A 23,015-nucleotide genomic window follows, 5' to 3' on the forward strand; every position below is an offset into this window, starting at 1 on the left:
CACCCTTCACCACATCTCCTTGTGTGAAAATCCTCTAGTTTCATAGTGATTTGATAAATTAATATTTATTTTATTTGATTTATTTTAAGTGAATCTTTTTGCAGATAACTACTACATATGGAAAAAATGAGAACCTTGTAATTTTTCTCATCCCTTGGTCACTACAAGCCTCCAAAGTTGATGGACCAGTGCACTTTGCCCAAAACAGCAATTTCTTACGGTTGATTGCATATAAATAAGAGTGGGAATTTTTGTAAGACATGAGATAAAATGCCTCGTTAACTTCAATGGGTTGGTGACCAAAGCATGTGGTTGCTTTTACCTCACTTTTTTTTTTGGGCAAAAAAATAGGTACAAAAAAGTTGCATTATTGCCATTCTGCGGACCTATATTTACATTTAGCATGAAGAGAGAAATATGATGTAAATGCACAAAGATCTAAGAAGGGTAAGGTGTTTGTATGGAAAAAGGCTATTACGGAAAGAGAGAATGAACACTAGGTTAAAACTTTGATTAAAAATATATACATTTGAGTAGAAATGTAGTGCAAATGCAAGGTTACCATTTAACGCTACTCAATGGATAGATTCCTTCTACGTCAGTTACCACATCTGTGACATGGGTGGATCTATTTGTGTTCCGGCAGGGATTTTGTTCTCCGACCATGCACGTGTGATCCTCACTATGACAGACAGACAGAGGAAGGGGAGCATGATGTTGTGCACCCTTGAGAAGGTTTTGCTAGACTCAGAACTTAGAGAGTGAGTGGTGGTTCTTTGAACTTACGGCTTGAACACATAGGACACCCCTACTCGTAGAGTTTCCTCTGGACTTACAGAGATTAGTTGCTTCTTCCTCTAGGACTCTGTAGCTTGCTTGGATACATCCAACAAGGGAGAAAAGCACCTCTGTCTGGCTGTGGTTTTCTACAAAGGATTCAAGAGCACCATCCAGACGGGGGCAGTTACAACAGGCTCAACACGAGCTGGCTAGCATTGACGAGAGATGCCACAAGTTTTCCTTCCATCTGTAGGCATCTGAGTGGGTGATAGAGTTACTAGGAAGTTCTTTGTGATGGTGAGTCCCCATCATGCGCACACTAGTGTCGGCCAGCTGAGAAGACCCAACATGTCAGTTTTTGTGGAGCCTGAGGACATGTGTGCACTTGCTACTGACTTTTACTGAAATTTGTTGTAGCTGATTCTTAGTCACAGTGTCAAGATGCATGCAGAGATTAGGTTCGGGCATAGAAGCCTTGCCTAGTTACTAAGGAGATGCGTTAAAGACTAGAGCATCCCCTCTAGCTAGAGGAGATCCATGAGGCCCTCATAGTTCTCCCCCATGGTAGCTATCCAGGGGAGGATCCTTTGACCCCCAATTACTTCTTGGAGTACTGGGACATGCTTGGTTCATATCTTTATAGCGCTTTTTAGTACATCCTGCATACTAGAGAGATGCCTTACAACATGAGTGAGGGATTGATTTACCTTATTCCCAAGGAGGGAGGCTCCTTGGATGAGATTCGGTATTGGTGACCCATCACCATCCTCAACTCAGCCTACAAAATTGTGGCAAAGGCTTTGAGTTTGAGGATTCAGCCACTACTTGAGAGCATTATACATGGGACTTAGACACTCTTTGTCAAGGAACGTAGTATCCTTGAGAACATTGTCACATTTTGGGAGGCGTCTGCCAAATAGTTGTTCACAATTGTAGTGCTTGTACATATCCTTCCAGAAATCTTGGGATAAGATGCCAATTCTTGATTGATCATCAAGCGTCTAGAGTAGAATAATTCTTGAACTTTACCAAATACTTTTGCGTAATCTTCCTAAACTTGAGTGGCTTTTGTTGATGATAAATGATCTACTTTGGTTGCATTATTTTATTTGTTTCCTCAATCTCTTGAGATTCCTCAGCAATAGGTTGACTTGGAGGAGGTCACACATATGGACGGAATAAACCTACATGGAAATCATTGTGGATCTTCCAACTAGATGGTAGCTCTAATCGAAATGTTACATTGTTCACTTGATCAATTATCTTAAACGGCCCGTAACAACGATTGGAAAGTTTTACACTTTCCCTCACTTGTTTTTGTAGTCTTGCCTTCTCAAACTTGAGTAAGACTAATTGATCAACTGTTAAGCCTAGATTCCTTTTGTGCTTATCCACAACTTTTTTATGTTTTTCATAGGAGCACAAAATGGCTCTCTTAACTTGCCTCTATGTCGTGTCCAAATCCCAAAAAAAATCATTTGTTGCAAAAATATTATCCTTAGTGACAAGGATCGGTGGAAGCAAAGGCTTACCATAAAGAATCTCAAAAGGTTCTTTCCCTGTAGACAAATGTAAGGTATTGTTATACGCGTACTTGACAAGGTACAAATACTTCTCCCATTCAAAATGTCTTTTTGAAACATAATATTTCAACGAACTCAATACTGTGGAATTAGTGAGAGAAATGAAACCTCACTTGATATGGTGTGAGTTGAGTCAATAATTAGTTTGAGGTGCAAGGTGGATGCCATCTGTGTGCGGTCTAATTTTGTATTTTAAGAAGTCAACTTAAGATAGAAATATTATTCTTATGCATACCAACATGCAACAATAAGCATACCTCCATGCTTCCATGGGCATACATACTTATTCATGCATACAAAATCAACACATTTGAGGTTGGATAAGAATGCATTCAGGCATGACACAACCTCTTGGAGGCTTTTCAATTGAAGACCTCCCCTCCCCCCCGCATTGTAGGAGCAGGTGGGTGGTGATTATGGCAGATGCAATTGTTTTTTCATTGGGATCCGGGCTTGACATCTGGTGCCTTTCCATTCTTTCCCTTCCTTCAAATTAGTGCTATCTTCTTGCTTCAGCTCTCTAGAGTCTCAGAGGACTCTGGTGGTTGTGCACACAAACATCTACCTATAAGAACCAACTGCATTGGTCTGATATCAACCGAGAGCATATAAGCTTCACAAATCTATAATACATATCACAAGTTTGTGAGTTTCCCAACTGAAAGGATTGGCCCAAAGGACAAGGGGTTTGAGTTAAAAAAACTAACCTAGAAGAACTTGAAGATGTGGCTGAGGAGCCTGGGAGGCAAGATTTTTCAAAAACCTAACCCCTGCTAATCCGATCAAGGACCTAAAAACCCTAAAAACTGCTAACATAAGCTGGGAACCTTAAGTTGCACAAAGGATGATGACATGGCAAGCTAGAAAAAATTGTGGAATCATGATGATGTGGTAGCTGTGTATAGATTTCCATTATTGGTGCTAGATTTTGAGGGTTAGAGCGTCTGAAAGAAAGTTCTTTTGAAGAGATGCTTCTTGGGCACCCCTTGTATTGTGTATAAGTGCTCTTCTTTGGAGATCATCTAGACGCGGAGTCTTGTAGAGTAGGACTTTTGTACCTTTGTGAATCAATAATAAAGAAATACCGGAAGGGGTGCCAGTCTTTGGGGCTAGTGCATCTCGGGACGGAACTCCACCATTTTATGTGGACTCTCCTCTTCTCTCTCTATATTCAAGTCCAGTTCCTTTGTTTGTATTTTATCTTCGTGTGTTGATTGATCTTTGGCTTGGGGTGGCCAAGCCTGTAAAAAAATGGTATGAAAGCTTAGATGATTCTTCTTCTAGGGAAGATCCAATTATTTCTACAACACACATGAGTTCTCATGGAGAATCTGATAGAGACGACACTCCTCCGATTGTTAATCTTCAAGGAGATGGATAAAAGAAAAATTCAGTGGGCAAATAGAGACTAATGGAGATTCCAACAAAAGTAAGCCTTTTTTTGAGGAGTTCAGATATTTTGGCAAATTTTTGACAAGGAATCTTGACTTACCGGAGTACAAACATTTGGTGTAGGTTGACACATCCATGAAAATATTGATCAATTACTCCAAGGACCCGAAATATGTAAATCTCTTGAAGAATTACTCGCTTGACGAGGTTCACTCTAGATAGCAAAAGGCCATGCATTCTCCTCTCAAGTTGGTAAGAAAGCAAAAACAAATGTAGAAAATCAAAAATTGTACTCGTAGAAAGAGTTTGATGAAGCTCTTGAAAAGACGACAAAAAACTTGATGAAAAGCATAAATCTCTCTCAAAAAAATAAAATAAAATAAAAATTACCCTGGTAATTTGGGCCAAGAATCAACTTTCAAAGGGTCACAGATCCAAGAAGCGTGTTCATTTCAAGGATGACCCAAAAAAAATTCTTCAGAGAGTCCCAATAGTTCATCTTCGTCTAGTTCCAATGAGGATGAGAAAAAAAGAAAGAAGTCGAGAAAAAGCAAGAAAAGAAGATCTAACAAAAAACAATCTAGAAGTTTAGAGGAGGAGATATTGTCCTCTATGACAGTATAATTAGTTAGAAAAAGAGAAAGAAGACCAAGGACTCAGTTTGACACATTTTTAGTCTACAAGGAAATTCATTCAGGCCTTGCCTTCATACAAAGTTCGACATCGCCTTTTTGGGAGGTGTTTCTTGAAAAAGTCCAAGGTATGAAGGGCAACGTCTTATCTTAAAAGAAACGCTTTGTGGTTGCGCAGAGAAGCACCTAAGAAGTGGATAGAACTCAAGAGAAAAATTTGGCTTGGTTAATATAAGAATATGAAGTAGCTATCATCATGGCTTGATATTCTTTTCGGAGGATCACCCTAAAGGAAAGATTGAGTGGTTTTGTTGCGGACTATCAAAACAGATTCCACGGCGTAGTCTAAAGAAAAAGTCAAGATCCATCAAAAGACAAAATCTACAGCGCCCAAACTGACAGAAGAGAAACGTGTTGAGTACTTTAAAGAGGGAAAGTGCTATGGTTGTGGTAAATGGGGACATGTCTTTTGGGAATGTCCAAATAAAAAACCAAGGGAACCACCTAATAGTTCATGAGAGAATTTCGAAGATTCAAATTGATATGCTATTAAATAGGGGAGGCCAAGACAACAAGTATTAGTGACACTAATCCTATAATTAAGACTAAAAATTTATAGTTAAGATTAAACTAAGACTCAAGTGATGAGAACACTTGTTGAATTGATTTGATTGATTGAATGAATGAATGATGGAAACTGAGTACAATGAGCTCCTTATATAGGAGGCGAAAAGACATATACAAAGAGGCATGTCTATTGAACAAAAGACATGACTCTAAACTAAGAATTACATTATTTGACCGATAATTGTGACTAGGCACTGTAGAGACATGACCATTTGGTGTAAGGATGCAATGATGCAATGAAGAGGTGTAGCTGTTGAGCCACAAGATACACCCTTTTGAGGGTAGGGATCTCCGTTCTTCTGGTCCATCTTTGAACGTGCAACAGGGTCAAGTGTAAGAAGGTAACATATGGATGAAGTACACGTCACAATCATGATATTCCTTCTCATTTAGAACGTGAGCCTTGGTTAAAAAATGAGTTATAATATAGACATGTGCTTACAGATCTATCTCAACACGGGGCCAATGGTAGAGGGGTACAAATGAGAGAAGTTTTATCAAAGATCAAGGCTAGCCAATGGAGCTTAAAAGACATTACGGTTAGCTTCATTAAAGACCTCCATGTCTATTAGCGTTTAAAGTCCTTTGACCTTAGGTAATCTAGGGTTGAGCTTGATGTGTGAACCCGGCCCAACCTTGAGGTGCTTGTCATGCTTAATGACTAAGGTGCTTGTCATGCTTGTTGACTAAGATGCTTGAGGTGCTTGTTGGGTGAAAGCATGTTAACCTGTCGCACTTTTTGTGCTAATTAGCAGTTTCAAGTTAGCACATCTTCAAAAAGTTGGGCGTCCGATAATTTTTTTTCAAATAATATCAAAAATTTGTCGGAGGTTGTACATTTGGATTCCTTGTTTCAAGTGCTTTCTATTGATATATCATATGTCATAGATCTTGGAGATGTAGCTCAAGTTATTGTACTAGTTAGCATATGTCAAAATTGTGCTAGTTAGCATTGTCCGGGACATGAAAAAGCATGACAGGTTAACATGCTTTCACCCTGTTGTGCTTGTCAACTAGGGAGCTTGAATTGCTTGTGGGAACACTACCCAAACTTGAGGTGCTTTGTCATGCTTTCTCACTAAGGTGCTTGAGGGTAAGGTGTTCAAAAAGTCAAATCCAATCCCTGCTCGGGAGGGGGCGAGCCCTAAAGCTAGGGAGATGAGAGAGCACACACACAAGGAAAGCCCATGCCTCAAGAGGGAGCAAGGACACATGTCAAGCCCCTACCCATGTTTCCCTCATGGTGTGCCTAAAGCCTATTGGTTGGCATCCCAAGGGATCCAATGATAAATTAGTTAATCTATCTAATTGTTTCTGCATTTATCAAGTCTTCTCTCTCAAAGGGTAAAGGGGGACACTTGTCGCAAGCCTACCCTTGTTGCTTGATATGCCCCTTGCATGTGATTGGCTAGGCCTAGAAGGGTCCAATGATCTTGAAGCATGAGCTACGATGGGGGGTTGACCAAAGCAAGAAGGTGGGATGTTTGGGGGCTATACTCTCCAACACACACTCTCATTGTGTGAAGTGCAAAGTGCAAGAGCTCCATCTCCTTTTCCAAGATAGTAGAGAAGTTGAGAGCCTACACCAACACTCTTGGCTATGGAATGCAGATCCAACCTAGAGACATGCTTCAATGCTTAAGCTTTCCATCTTCTCCATCTTCATTACTATGCTATTATGTATGCTACCAAGAAGAGTGATGAAAAGTGAGGAACTACTTCTTTCTCCTATGGAATGTTTCTTCTTCCTCTTGCCTACCCTCATTCCTTGGTAGCTCTCTCCACCTTTGAAGGTGTTTGAGGCTTGGGATTGAGGCTTGGGATAGTTAATGCTTTTTTGCAAAGTTTATTGTTGGATGCATTCAGCATCAGCAGTCATTTTCACCTTCTCATGGACATTATGCTTCCATTTTCTATGTATATATTCATGGGCTCACATTAATGTTCCAACTTGTATCTGTTTTTCGCTTCATGTACTTTGGGTGGCCGGTCATAACTTTCAAAACCCTAGGTATATAAGTGAATGTAGCTCATGTGAAAAGGGAGATATCATTTTGAGAGAAACCTAGAGTAGAGAAGGAGAAGAAGGAGGCTCTCGAGGTGGAAGTATGGAGCCACATGTACTCTCTTCACGGACCCATTATATGCATGCAATGAAGATGAGTCCTTTTGCCTTTCTCTTGATTTTCATTAAGTTGTGTATTAGTGTCTTGATGGTGTAGATTTAGAACTAATCGCTCTCTAATTCTTGATTTCCTATTGCGTTGTCGAGAAATGTGCGGTCTTGCCAGGAAAGCATCGGGCTTATGGCTGTGAGAGTTTGTGAGAGAACTCAACAAAAACTATATGAAGGAGTTAAACCATAGATGTCATGAAGACTAGGGTTTGGAAAGAAGTGCAATAAAAAAAGACCCACTCTTTCTCTCTTGCACTCACACACACAAAGAAAGAACACAAAAGAGAATCTCAAAACAACACAAAGATGAAAACATCAAGGCTATGGTCATATCGTATCATGGGTAGTATGAAAGGGTTAATAGATGAGTTAATGGCATTCAATCTTGGCTGACCAAATAGGCTACGAATTGTTCTTTGGAATTGTAGTTTTGTACTTACCATAATATATATATTTTGTCTAGTGATTGGGATTAATTGTGTGTACAAATCCTCTTGGTTCATAGCAAGATAACTACGCTTACGTCAAAAGAAAAGTTATAGTCTATGAGAGTTAGTATAATGGGATCCGGTGATAGAAGTATTTCATTGAGCCTTTCAGAGCCGAAGAGAAACACTGTACGTTGTTGAAAGTATATTTTACGGCTAATCCATACGTTAATTCTAATAGATCGTACAGAGTGAAAGCGATAGAAATTATCACCATGTGGATTATTCATTTAGGATAACTCTAGTATGTGCAAAATGTAGATATGAGAGAAGAGAAGGGAAGAGAAGAGAAGAGAGTTTCCCTCCCAATAAGGATAATACGGCCCTATTATTGCCCGTAGACAATAAGGATACTACGGGGAGAGATGTACCTGTAGCAAGGAGAACCTAAAATGTGTAGAGACGATGAATTACTAAGAGTGAAAGAGATAGGTTTGGTTAAGGAGATGAGATTAGATATATATATATATATATGTCGGACTAGAGATGAAAAAGAAAACAACAAGAAATCAAGAAAACAACAATGTAGAACACATCTTACTTGACAAACCCTTCGGTACGATTATTGATGGAGAGAGAAGAAGAAGGGAGAATTCAACTTTGATTGATACACCAAGTCCACGACCTTCTTTGATTAGAGTTGATCTTCCAAGGATAGCATGCAAGAATGGCTAGTCTTCCTGTAGGAGAAAGTGTAGGCTTAGGCATATGTTAATGGCTAAGTACAATTAAGCATTACTACATACTCCCTCATGAATTCGTCTCATCAATGGCTTGAATGCTTGAGTTCCTTTTCAAGGAAGAAGAGGTCTCGTTTTATAGGTGAAGGGAACCCCCAAAGTTTTACACAAAAAGAGAAGAGCCAGTGTGAACAGAAACTGGAAAAGTTGGAAATGAGCTGTCCCTGCATGATGTGAGCAGACTAGGGTCCTGTATTTTGATCATATCTCCTCAACCGTGGCTCCAAATAAAAAAGTAAAAATATGGACAAAAAATTCAGCTCATTAGCTACGATTTTCATTTTAAAATCATTTTCCAATTTGGATTAAAACCTTGTGTAAAAAAATCATCAAGATAGGGTCCATTTTTTGCAGCAAAAGTTTTCCTGTGGTCCCCTTAGCTTAGACTTTCATTTGATTCCAAAGGACACCTCATGCCATATGAAAGCATGAAATTGCTCCTTGACAAGGTTTTGTAATAATGCTTGCAATAATGCATTAAAATAAGTGTATCTTTGAAATCATGCCACCTAGTGTCCCACTAGGATTTGATTCCCTTCTAGTAGCTATTTAAAAAGAAATATAAGAAAAATATGAAAAATACATAGAATATATATATATTGGAGTTTACCCTAGATATAGGATCTAGCTAGGGTGTGAGATTATAATGAGATAGTAGAAATAAATAATCAATGCTTTTTTTTTTGCCCCAAGTTAAAGAGGTGGCGCTATTGACGCTTTTCCCATAGTATTTTCTGATGGTAAAGTAAGAATAGGTTACCCCTGAGATAAATAATAGGATGAGATAGAAAGCATATTATTATAATTAAATATGCATATGTACATTATAGAAAATATAACTATGTATCTAAAAAATTACAAGATAACTCTTGTAGCATGCGTTCCCACTATGTACGTGTCACAACACGACAGCGTGTTTGATACTAGTAGTGTGTGCATGATTAGATTAGTGTGTAGATTAAGGATTTGTGAATGCATTACTCTAATCATTAACCCATGAGCTTGAGTGACCTTGTGATTAGGATGTGACCACGAGGATTAGTAGAGAATGCAACGATTAGAAACCTTGATTAGCATATAGGTAAGCATGTGTGCATACACTAATCCCCTTCATTATTTCTCTCTTCTTCCTACTGTAGATAATATCATGTGATTTCCCCACTCAATTCTATCTCATTTCTCTCATACAATCACCCATGTGTGATGTTTCCATGCCCTAGCTAGGTTGCTACCATCCTTGGATTGATAATTTTGTTGATTCTTTGGAGCTATGCTACGAGGGAGTTAACATTTAGCGCCGCTTCCGAGGAGAGATAAAACGTGTGTGTGTTTGTGTATGTTTGTTTGTGTGTTTGTTTCTTTAAGTGTTGACTTTCTTGTCTTTTATTTTTTTAAGTATTTTTTCTTTCCTTGTTTTGTTTGTTTTGATTTCGTTTTATGTGTGTGTGTGTGTGTGTGTGTGTGTGTGTGTGTGTGTGTGTGGAGGGGTTGGGTCACATGAGGTCAAGGAGTGGAGACTGGTTAGAGAGTGTGTGCACGGGGGCAATGAGTGCGGGACAAGGTAAGTGCAAACGTGGATGCAGGCGAGGTTGAGCGGGGCCAAATGTTAACTCCCTCGTAGCATAGCTCCAAAGAATCAACAAATTATCAATCTAAGGATAATAGCGACCCGGCTAGGGCATGGAAACATCACACATGGGTGATTGTGAGAGAGAAATGAGATAGAATTGAGTGGGGAAATCACATGCGATTATCAACAATAGGAATAAGAGAGAACTAATGAGGGGGATTAGTGTATGTACACACGCTAACCCTTATGCTAGTCAAGGTTGCTAAGTGTTTCATTCTCTAGTAATCCTCATGGTCACATCCTAATCACAAGCTCACTCAAGCTCATGGAGTTATGATTAGAGAAATGCATGCACAAATCCTTAATCAACACACAATAGGCAGTCAAGAATTAGAGAGCGATTAATTCTTATTCTACATCATCAAGACACTAATACACAACTTAATGAAAAGCAAGAGAAAGTCAAAAGGATTCATCTTCATTGCATGCATATAATCGATCCGTGAAGAGAGCACATGCGTCGCCATGCTTCCACCCCCATAGCCTCCTTCTCTACTCTAGGTTTCTTTCAAAATGACATCTCCCTTTTCACATGAGCTACATTCACTTATATACCTAGGGTTTTAAATTTTATGGCCGGCCGCCCAAAGTACAGGAAGTGAATAAACAGATACAGCTTGGAACTCAATGTGAGCCCATGAATATATACATAGCAAATGGAAAAATAATTTCCATGAGAAGGTGAAAATGGCTGCTGACGTTGGATGCATCCAACATTCCCCCCTTCCTAGGCTTTGTCATCCCCAACAAAGATATGTCGTGAACGCTCTAGGAAGAATGTGCCTGCAAAAGACAAAAGGTGAAAACGGTTGCTGACGTTGGATGCATCCAACATTCCCCCCTTCCAAGGCTTTGTCATCCCCAAAAAAGATATGCCATGAACGCTCTAGGAAGAATGTGCCTGCAAAAGACAAAAGGCAAGTAAGTAGCAAGCATAATCATGTGGCAAATAAGTCATAAGGCAAAGTAAAGCACATTGTGGAATGACTAAGTGCAATGAATTATGCCTTGTTAAACTGCCAATAAAGGACAAATGAAATGCACTTGCTAAAAATAATCAAACAAGAGTTTTGGGCTTATGGACAAGTCTATCAATTAGTTAGCTATGAAGAAGGGTTAAAATGGTCAATCTAGTACTAGCTAAGTTGGAAAAATTATCTAAAGGCAAGATTCCCTATTTGTGTTTATGAGCAAAGATAAGAGAACCAACTATACAACTTCAAACAAAAGCTTGAATTTTTTACTTTAAGCTCAATGGAAGTTTTTTCTTTTTCTCTTTCATTTTTCTTGCTCTCTTCTTTTTTATTTTCTTTTTCATGTTCTTTTTAAGAGCATCTTTCATCACTGCTTATTTTGTAAGCCTGAGGTTTTTTGCTTCTCAGGTAAAATCTCCCCACTAGGAATCTCTAAGACTCTAATACCATAGGCTATATGTGAGTGAAGTACCAAAATCCAGCTGTGGATTTCTCCTCTAGCTTAAGCTTTTACACTTGTGGCACTTGTGTGCTTCCATATCCTTTGTATTCTTACTAGTGCTCTTTGTTGTGAAGTGAGCAAGCCTCTCCATGCCTAAAACCCTCCTAAGGTCTCAAACATTTATATAATTCTGCCAACTAGGACTAGTATGTCAAGTAAATGAGTTAACCTAAAGTCACAGCCTCCTAACTGTAAGGTTTATCAATAAGACTAAACTCTATGTTAATTAACTAAAGCATCCACAAACTTATTTATCTCTACTGGAAGATAACAAGTCATAATAAAATGGACTCAATCAAACCATGAAAAGCCACTAAAAGTAAATATAGGTGTACAAAAACATATAGCATAGGAAGTGATACACCTGGAGAAATATGATGCAGCTCGTCAGTAGTTGTGGAAATCGGCATATAACTCTGAAGCTCAATGGAACCATGCAATCTGGAAGCCGAAGTCCATCTATGTTGCAAAATCATAAGGCAAGACACTACCACCTAGAAAGGTGTGTCAGTATAGTAGTGAAAGGTTTATTACAAAATGAAGAAAATCCTAAACTAGGGTCTCAAACCTGGATACCTAGAGGGAAAAAACCCGTAGTAAAAAAGTGCCTCTAGTATAAATGCATGCAGCTAGTGCATCATAGTCAATATGATCAAGTCAATGGTCTAGTGCAACTAGGAGAGATAAGAGAACTCTCTCCAAACAATAAAGCCTGTAATCTTCTAGCTCTCTGTCTAATGGTCAATGGCTGGCTAGCACCTAGCTCCATATGGATGGTAGAATCTATAGCACAAGTAATGGGTCTAGGAAGGACATCAGCCTCTGAATCTATCATCAAATAACTCTGTAGCTTAGAATCTCTTAGTGGATGACTCTTGCCTAGATCTAAATCAATAGGATGATGAATAGGAATCTCTGGTGAGCTATGGCACCTTGTTGTGTAATAAGTGATAGTCTCTTTGGTAGCCAAATTTTCAATGTCTGCGGTATCTCAAGGAGGGTATGTCAAGCTTGTATATGTCCTCGACATAGAGTAGGCCTCTCTAATGGTTGTGAACATGGTCTAGATCTTTGTGGCATAGGTGTGGTCAAATAAACTATAGTAGAAATAGGAGGATGTGCAATGGTTTGTGGTCTAGGAACCAAAATTTGGCTATGTCCTCTATACAATCCATGTGCCTCTAGTGACTGCCTAGATGTAAGCCAACCATGTGATAGTCCATCATGTGTGTTGTGACTCTCAATCCAAACTGGCATGTCGTCACTAGCTAAAGGTCTAACATGTGTCATCGTGCAAGGCACATAAACATGTCTAGTAGTCCTATCATAAGCTCTCGATGATGAGCTATAGGTATGATATGTCCTAGGTGACTCATGGGTGGGACTACTCCTAGTGAGAACATCTCTAATGAAGGCTCTACCTCTCGGGGTATCTCAAGTACAATGGTAGAGGTCACTCTCGTCGAAGGGGTCTCTGGATCCTGATGTGTGACGTCTACACTCGCGGGGTGACAATCATGGTATGTAAATACCTCATTTGTCCATGTATCGCATAGGGGGTATGTGTGCTTAATCATCAATGAATCTTGTGATGAATGCTCATGAGTAGGTGTCTCTATGCAGGCATCTATCTCTATAGGTATCTCGATCAAGGAGTAGAAACTGGTTAGAGAGTGTGTGCACGGGGGCAACGAGTACGGGACAAGGTAAGTGCAAATGTGGATGCAGGTGATGTTGAGCGGGGCCCGGCGTTCATGGAAGCGGGGAGGGTGAATATATACACAGATGCAACAAAGTTACAAAAATTTACCCGAGAAGGTAAAATTACCAAAAAATACCCGAAAAATGCTAAAAACAACCAGAAACTTAGCGGGATTCATTGTTTCAAAAATTTTATTTTTGGTTGATTGTTCACATCAGAGTTTTTACAGTTTCATCAAGTTTTTTATAAAAATTGAACAATTTTAAGCACTAAAGTAGCACAAAAAATGTTAAAAATACCAAAAATTAATGAAGTAATTACAAAAAATTAGCCAAATTATTTTTGAAAAAATATGCAGCTTGTTCTACTTGATTTCCAGCACTTGGAGCATCAATATTACAATCCCAATCAATTTCCAATGCATTTGACAATCAAATCGATGTAAAATTGATCTTTTTTTGCCTAATTTTGACCCAAAAATTAGCAACCTTAATGATGCGATTAGACAAATTTTTGCACATACTCTTGATTATTGTGCTTTGGACTTTGCAACACAATCAATTACACATAAATGTGCAACCAATTACTAGTTCAATTTTGTGTGCAAAAACTAGCAAAATTAAGCATAAATCCGGTAATTAGTGCACACACACAATTTCTACCGCAATTTCGATGCCGTAAGGGCACAATTTTAGCAATCAAAAAATATGAACCATCATTGTCATAATAGTATCAAAAAATTAATTGCCTTTCACAATTCTAATTGACACCAATTAAGCCATAATTAGCACTCGAAAGTAGGTACTTTGTCTACACATGGACATACTAATTGCACTTAAATTTTCACTAATCTTTTATGTAATCAAACTTTAATTAATCTGAAAATCAAATCAAAAATTGAATGGACTAGTGCACTCAGAATTTCATGAGCAACGCATGGATTTCCAACTCGAATTGACGCCTACACACATGTGTGTGTACTAGCAACCGCTTAATGGCATTTCACCTACAATCAATTGAGCACGAAATCTCATGTGTAGCATCATTTTTTATGAAAATAAAGACATAAGGATAATAATCGCAAATCTAATCAATGATCTAGCTATGTGTAGCACAAAAAGCACATGTGATTAGAGAGCATAATTAGGGAAAAATCCCTAATTACACACTCAAAAATCACTCAATTTTAGTCAAAAATTTTACAATTTCATATCAAAAGAGTGATGACTAAACCTCTAGTTAGGCATACACAAATGTAAATCACTTGAATTCATAGTGGACCAGTGAAAAATTAGTGATCAATTAGTGAGAAATTGGGGTTTTCTACCTAAATCTATTCCTAAACACTCGATTATACTAAAAGATTCTCCTCAAGCTGAGGCTACCATCCTCGGCAACGGCACTAAATGCTAACTCCCTCGTAGCATAGCTCCAAAGAATCAATAAAATTATCAATCCAAGGATGATAGCGACCTGGCTAGGGCATGGAAACATCACACATGGGTGATTGTGTGAGAGAAATGAGATAGAAATGAGTGGTAAAATCACAGCAGATTATCTACAATAGGAAGAAGAGAGAACTAATAAAGGGGATTAGTGTATGCACACATGCTAACCCTTATGCTAATCAAGATTTCTAATCGTTGCATTCTCTACTCATCCTCGTGGTCACATCCTAATCACAATCTCACCCAAGCTCATGGAGTTATGATTAGAGAAATACATGCACAAATCCTTAATCTACACACTAATCTAATTATGCTCACACTACTAGAGTCAAACACACAATAGGAAATCAAGAATTAGAGAGCAATTAGTTCTTAATCTACACCATCAAGACATTAATACATAACTTAATGAAAACCAAGAGAAAGGCAAAAGAAATAATCTTCATTGCATGCATTCAATCGGTCCGTGAAGAGAGTACATGCGGCTCCATGATTCCACCTCCATAGCCTCCTTCTTCTGCTTGTCTACTCTAGGTTTCTCTCAAAATGATATCTCCCTTTTCACATGAGCTACATTCACTTATATACCTAGGGTTTTAAAATTATGGCCGGCCGCCCAAAGTACATGAAGTAAATAAATAGATACAACTTGGAAATCAATGTGATCCCATGAATATATACATAGAAAATGGAAAATAATGTCCATGAGAAGGTGAAAATGGATGCTGACATTGGATGCATACAACATATATATTATGCTAGTGATACATGAAGCTTTCCATATTCATTGCATCACTTAGGTCACAAGGAACACAAAGATTTTATTCTATCAAGTCTCTGTTGATGGGAGAAACTATAATACAAATGCCTATTGGAGGGGGGACTAGCTTCACATAAATCTGGTCCTCAACTGTTGTCATGTTCTCTAAACTCTCTCTCTTGAAAAAGTATTGTTCATGCCAAGTTAAATAAGTACTATGATTATGTTGCTACCGTCAATTAAGCTCACCCTCTTGCTCTCAAAGTAATCTCACAAAAATATTCTCTCTAACTCTCTTAATTCCTGTATTCTCAAAGTTCATAGGCCATTTTCACTACATTGGTATCAAAGCATTTAGTTTCTCTTTTCTTGCTTAAGAAGAGCGGTCCTTAAGTAGCCTATTAATGGTTGATTTTGTTAATTATATTAGGGTAAGTGGGACAGGGATCTATTATCGGTTTTGTTGATCCCACTATGTGAGATATGGTGCACACCTTGAGAGCTTTGGTCTTAATACTGGGGTCCTTTTAGAGTTGCCTACAGATTTACCATTACATTATTGATCCATAAGAAGTCCAAAAGGAACTAGACCTTGGCAGTTTTGCAATATTAGAACCACTCGATTACTCTCTATAATTAACCAATTCAAGCCATGGGTGTAGATACTTAAGTGTGGATTTTCAAAGGCTAAGAGGAGTAGCAACTAAGGTTTTGAATTGCCAAAGAATACACTAAGCAAACACTCAAATTCTGTTAACATGGCTGATAATATCCAAGAAAGTAGAATGAACATTAATAACTTTGATTTTTCACATGAAGGTGCTAATGATGATTCCCCCATGTTTGTCAATTATCTTGTTACTAGGTTGCAGCAAGCTATGGGAAACCCTACTTTGCAAGCCGAAGTTACTCAGCAACTTCGTGCTTATGGGATTTCCCTTCCTCTCCAAAGAGGAGGGAGAGCCTAGGAGGCCTCTTGAAGAGACCCCCAAAAGAAGACTCTCTCACATATGAGAGGAGGAATCCAAAGAGCAAGAAAGTAATGAATCTTTAAGTTCCTCTAAAGACGTGGTTCCACAAAGATGATGGTCTAGACGATCGCCAACTCCTCCCAAGAGGAAACATTCATCCCACATTCCTTCTCCTCATCACTTCAAAAGGGAAGAGACGAAACAAAGGAATAAAAGGGCAAGAAAGAGGTCACCCTCTTCTCCTTCTTCTTCACCTTCCTCCTCTTCTGATGAAAGCTATGGCTATTCTCGTAGAGAATACAAGAGGGGAGGACATCTCAAATCTTATCCTACATGGGGTGGCGAAGGTCTCAAAACTCAAGAAGTTCAAAGACGGAGGAAAGAATATCTCTTTTCTCACGTATGATGGCACCTTCATCCAACAATTTCATGTGGCCTTTGGAGACAAGGGCTTCACACAGTTCTCCAAGCTACGCCACGTACCTATGCACTTCCAAAATTCGGCTCATCAATGATGGGCTAGCCTTCGTGGCAACGAAGAAGCCAAAGACATGGAAAACTCTATGAGTTTCCATCATGAAGCAATTTCTTGCAAGCAATGCAAAGGACAAAGTGCTTACCGAATGGCACAGTTCAAAGCTTCTCTCTCATGAATCTATCCACAAATATAAAGAAAAGTTTGGGATTTACATCTCAAGGCTATTGTCTTTCAAAAGATAGACTTTGCCGAAGAAACAATTTTGTGCCGAATTACCTGAAGAGATGGCCAAGTAGGTCAACTCTCAACTGCTTGGTTCTATCACCGATGTAATCCACCACACCATGGTTGCTTTGCACATCAATTTCCAACAAGGGGCTAGATGTAATTTTAAGCCCATTGAAAACAAAGACAAGAGTGATGCAAAGGGGAAAACCAATGTCCAAAATTCTTTCCAAGGAAATTCCAACAACAACAGCAATCGGTCCAAGGAGAAGGGAGTTTACAAAGTTAAAAATAAAATCTCTCTTGAAGAGCTTGAAGCTTTTTGCAAGGACCATAAATGGTTTAAGTGTGGGGAGCAAGGACATGGCTATCATTCTTGCCCCAAGAGAAATGCTCGCAATGATACTCCTAGAGCTTCCACCATTGAATCTCCAAAAGAGGATGCTCATTGCAAAGTATCACCTCTCTCCTATTCTTAGGGAAAGGGAAGGGCGAATGAGTCCTTCATCTTTTTTGACCCTGGCTCTAATCACAACTTCATATCAATGAAGTTGGCCACCAAGTTTGGCATTTAACACTAGAATGGTAACAGGACACTTTTATGTCCTTGGAAACTTTTGTGTCCTGTTAAGTGACCATTTTGCTTGAATTATTTGAAGAGTATGAAAATGAATTTCTAGGTTCTATATATCCACAAAGTTACCTTATGAGCTGAAAAAAACTTAGCATTTTTTTTGGAGTATCGATCTCACCATTAACCGTACTCTTGCACAACATTTTTGAACCTAAATTGTGTGAAAAAACGGGTTCTGTTTTTAGCTTTTTTTCAATTTTTGGCAACTATACCACTCTAAACTTCATGTATGTGAAGTTTAGATGGCTAGAGGTTAGGCCTTCATAGTTCTTAGCATGTTTTGATGCTTGTAGGGAGAGCTAAGTGTTAAAATTGAAAGTTATGACCAATTTACAAGAATTGCATAATCCTGTTTTTTGGCCAAAATGAGCACTTTTATGATTTTTTTAGTGGCTTTCTTGATATCCAAATTCAATTTTGATTGTGTAAGTGTAATGTATAACATAAGCTAATCTTCCTTGAGTTTTGGGGGACCTAATATGCTATATAGCATAGTATATGATGATGGTTGAGTTTTTTGATTGCTGAAGAATACGATACATTTTAGAGTAGCAAGTATAACTTTCTCAATATTGCTAGTTTCTTAGGCCAATTGTGTGTATTTGTAGGTAGTAACCATATCTAATCATAGAATACAAACTTGGCTAGATATTGAGTAGTTTCTATGGGTTTCTAGAGGTCATAATGCTAAACATAGTTTTTTCATGTTTGTTGTATTTAGCACTTTATCATTGCCCACAAGGTTCCAATTGTAAGAGATCCATTATCCTTTTGAGATGTTCCATGGCTTCTTTTGAATCAAAAGGCCCAAAGGGAACTAAGAAAAAATGTATATAGTATCTGTATTGAGCGTGACTATAGTAACTTTCTACTCTCTTAGTTTTTTTACTGTATATTCTTTTAACTAATTACCTTTACTAATTTAAATAGCTATCTACATCCCATAATTTGTAAATAAATAATTCATGGGCACTTATCTTACCCATCTTCTCTCAAGGGTAGGGTTAACCTTGTAGGCCTTCCATTCCCCACCACTATGTGACCCAACTCTTGGATCATTTACTTGTGATGGTCAACAAATCTTAAATATAATGTATATCCCCAATAAATCAAACTTTATTGGAGCCTACCTCATTTGTTTAAGGTGAATTCTCTTTTGAAAAAAGCATGCTACACCTTGGATGCATGCTAAAGGGTCCCCTACAAGGAGACTTGGTTCAAAAGGTGTTTTGGATGCATCTTGAATGCCTTAGCTCATGGGTATACTTAAGGAACACTCCAAAATCAGCTTAAACACTTTGAGAAGGTCAACTTTGCCTTTTACAGCACCCAATTCTGAGTTACAGGCTGAAAGTTATGGTGAAAACAAGGTGCTGCGGACACTGTTACTGCGGGTCAAAGTTACAATCAGGTAAACCACAAAGGTGAAAAGTTTTCTTGACTTCTCCAACATTCTAAAATACAAATGGGGAGTAAAAAACCACTTGGATGTGGAGGGGTCGGCTCAAGATGCTTCCAGAGACACAACAAACAGGATGGGGGCAGTCTGCAGGAGCCACTGGAGGGACATCATGGTGGGGCCCACATACATTATCAACCCTTATGGAGCCTCCACGACCTAAAAGGAAATTTTTAATGAAAAATAAGTCCCTTATTTTCATAATTGAAGGAATGGTCAAAAGGGAACCTAACTATGGTTAATTACCTACCCTAGTCAAGTTTAACCTAACCCAAGGTCTTGTACAGCTATAAAAAGGCCCTTTGGCAAGCACAAAAATACACACACCTACTCCATTGCTGCAAATAAGCTCCTCTAAGGTTAGGGAAGCCCTAATCTCTCTCTCCTCTTGTCTCCCTATCCATTTCCTAAGCTCGCTATCATAAGCGGCACCATAGAGAGAGCATCAATATGCTATTGCTACCATTCTCTTGCAAACATTTCTCTTACCATATTCATCCCTAAATAAGGATTGTAGATTCTATATGAGAGCAAGGATATCCAGTTCAATGATCTATCTCATGGTTTTATCAACAAATTGTTGCAATTGGGGTGTCGTCGTCACATTTTTTCTCTAAACGCATGTAAAATTGGTAAGCCTATCTTGGCAGCTTCTCATATTTTGTGCTCATTGGGTTGCTTGTTTGTTGAGAAAGTTTTTTGTGCACCATGGTGTCTATTTGCTTGGCTTCTCTCGTTATGTTGTGTGTAAGTAAGTCTTGGGGCTGCATAGATGGAGAAGAGCTCTCTATGCATGCCGCTTTATGTGTGTAAGTAGTCTCTTCTTTTGGGAAAGGAAAGGAGTTGTCAAGTATTTGTGCATTATGGTGTTTTGAGTTTTGAGGTTTTATGCTTGCTTTTCTTAGAAGTATATGAGCACTAATATGGTGAAGGTCAATCTTTGCATGTGAGTTTGTGCAGTGTTCAAAGGGATTGCTTAAGGAGTGTGTGTTGAATGGTTGAAGGGCATTTTGTGTTGAAGCACATAAGGAAGGTGTGTGTGTGTGTGTGTGTGTGTGTGTGTGTTGTATATGGTTTGTTTTGGTTTCCTTCTTTCTCCAGAAAGGAGGGTGGTGCCCCTAAGAAATATGCGTGTGTAGGGTCTCACGGAGTGGTTGTCTGGTGGGAGCTTTGAGTTGAGCCCCATCTCAAAAAATCCACTCTCATAAAAGTGGTGCCCCCATGGAGGAACTTTCCTAATTGCCTTCTATTCTCCTCACGAACAATAGAGTTGCACCATATGCTTTTCATTTTTCACAACGCATCAGAATTAACATTTGTGTAGATCGCAATTTTTTTTACCAACAACGCATTGTTTTTATGTTTGGAGCAGAAAGACTTGGTGAAATCTTGGCATCTCCAAATCCCATCATTCTTCCATTCATTAATTATGATGATTCATTTGATGTCCATGTTTTTATTTTGTTTTGAGGCAGGGACAAGAGGCGCTTAGATAGCGATCCACTCAAAGGAAACTTTCTTCAAGAGAAAGAAAAAGGAGAACACATTGTCACATGAACCGACCTGGAGCTACTTCTCCTTTTACACCCATAGCTCGTCAATCTGTGCACATCATAATTGCTACAAAATTTAGATTTCAAGCAACCATTAGGAGAATTTTTGGACCCACTTGCCTTAATGAAATTAATGCCTTAATCAACCCTTTTATTTTGCCTATGATAAATTATGAACTAACACTTGATGTATATATTTTCATTTTGATGTGATCACTCATCGTAGTCAAAACTTTGTGGTACACAAACCTCCTTGTATTGTAAAAATGTCAAGAACTTTTCCTACCTTTCATTCTAAAAATGGTGAGGATGCACAAGAATTTCTGGATAATTTGAAGATGGCACACCTCATCTCTGGGAGAGATCAAGAAGAGGTAAAGCTGCGTGCTTTTCCACTCGTTCTCAAAGGGGAGGCTAAGTCATGGTACGAGGCCTTGCAACCTCAAAACAAAACCAATTGGGAGAGGCTACGTGCAATTTTTCTTGCCAAATTTGGGCAAGGAGATACTCCAGAGGGTCTTTGGAATTGTCTACTTCAACATAAACAGGTATTTCTTGAAGACTACCCATCTTATGAGTCCGTTTTCCTTAACCTATGGGATAGATGGGAGGCTACCTTACAAAACCAAGGTGGTGCACCAAACTTTCTAAAGAAAGATAGGTTCATGGCTGGCTTGTATCCAATTTTGAAGACCAAGGTAGAGTTAAAATTCCCATCAACATTTGAGGAAGCACGTGAGGTGGCTATGGTCAAATTCAAGAAGTTAAATTTTCAAGCACATAGAACAAGGGACCTAAATGAAGTCATTGAGAGGGATTCTTCACCAAGCATGGGAGCACAAGTTAGGGGCTCTCTTGCCCAAACTTCACAAATAGGGGAGGGATCACAACAAGAGATCTTGCAAAGATTAACTCAACAACTAGAGAGTCTCACCTTGAATCTAGTGCAAGGCCTACCCCAACAACGACAACCAAGATGAAATCTTAAACGAAGTAACCAGCTATTGTAGATGAAAAGATGTGGAACCTATTGTAGATGCTTATGTAAGGGGTAGGAAGGTATCCAATGTGTATGTTGATGGTGGAGCACAAATGTGTGTGATCACGGAAAGAGCCATGAATAGACTAGGGCTTGAAATCACTAAATCCTCTAATTGTCAAGCTAGGCTGGCCAACAATGCAAGTGTGAAGTGCCTAGGGATCATCGAGAATGTAAAAGTTTCTGTATGTAATATAGATGCACGTGTGGTCATGTATGTTATGCCAGCCAAGGGGGAGGGCTATCCCATCATCCTAGGGAGGCCTTGGCTCATTGCTGTGAATGCAGATCAAAAATGGGGACGAGGACAATTGATTCTCAAAAAGGGGCAACATGTAGTATATGATTGGCATGAAGGAAAGCAGCTCGACATCAACTATGAGACCACGGCTCATGAAGAAAGTGAAGAGAGTTTTGGCTCAAGTGACGAGGAAAGTTCAACCACTACATCCAATAGCGAAGAAGAATCATCTTTGGAGGTAATGGGAATCATCTTCAACACATCAAAAACTCCATCAATAGAGGTTGACCCAACAAAGGAGCAAACAAAGGATGACAAAAGTGACCACAAGCTCTTTGAAGACTTTGAGAGGATGCTTGCAAAAGATCTTACCCCTGAGGAGAAGCGGTCCTACATCGATATGTTCAAGAGGTATCCCAATTTGTTTATCACTGATTACTCACAAATTAGAGGTGTGGATGTTATAGAGCATGGCATAGAATTAAAACCAGGTACTAAACCTGTGGCTCAAAAGCTAACGCGCCTAGGAAAAATACAACAAGAGGCACTTTTGACAGAGGTTAACCGACTCCTAAAAGGTGGTTTCATTTACCTTGTGTCTAACTCTGAGTGGGTATCCCCAATTGTAGTAACCCCTAAAAAGAACCAAAAATGGAGGGTCTGTGTTGACTACAAACCGCTCAATGTTGCAACAAAGAGGGATCATTTTCCTCTTCCTTTCCAAGATGAAATCTTAAACGAAGTAACCAGCTATGAATGTTACACAGTGTGTGATGGGTATTCAGGGTATTTTCAAATCAGAATAGCAGAAGAAGATCAGTTAAAAACCACTTTTATCACACCTTGGGGTTGCTTTGCCTATAGAGTGATGCCATTTGGGCTCACAAATGCTCCTAGTACCTTTATAAGGTTTACAACTCTTGTCTTTCAGCCCTTCTTTGGAAAGTCAATTAGGGTTTTTATGGATGACTTCTATATCTA

The sequence above is a fragment of the Adiantum capillus-veneris genome, chromosome 12, assembly GCF_014529385.1.
Source record: "Adiantum capillus-veneris isolate H3 chromosome 12, ASM1452938v2, whole genome shotgun sequence".
Lineage (NCBI taxonomy): Eukaryota > Viridiplantae > Streptophyta > Polypodiopsida > Polypodiales > Pteridaceae > Adiantum > Adiantum capillus-veneris.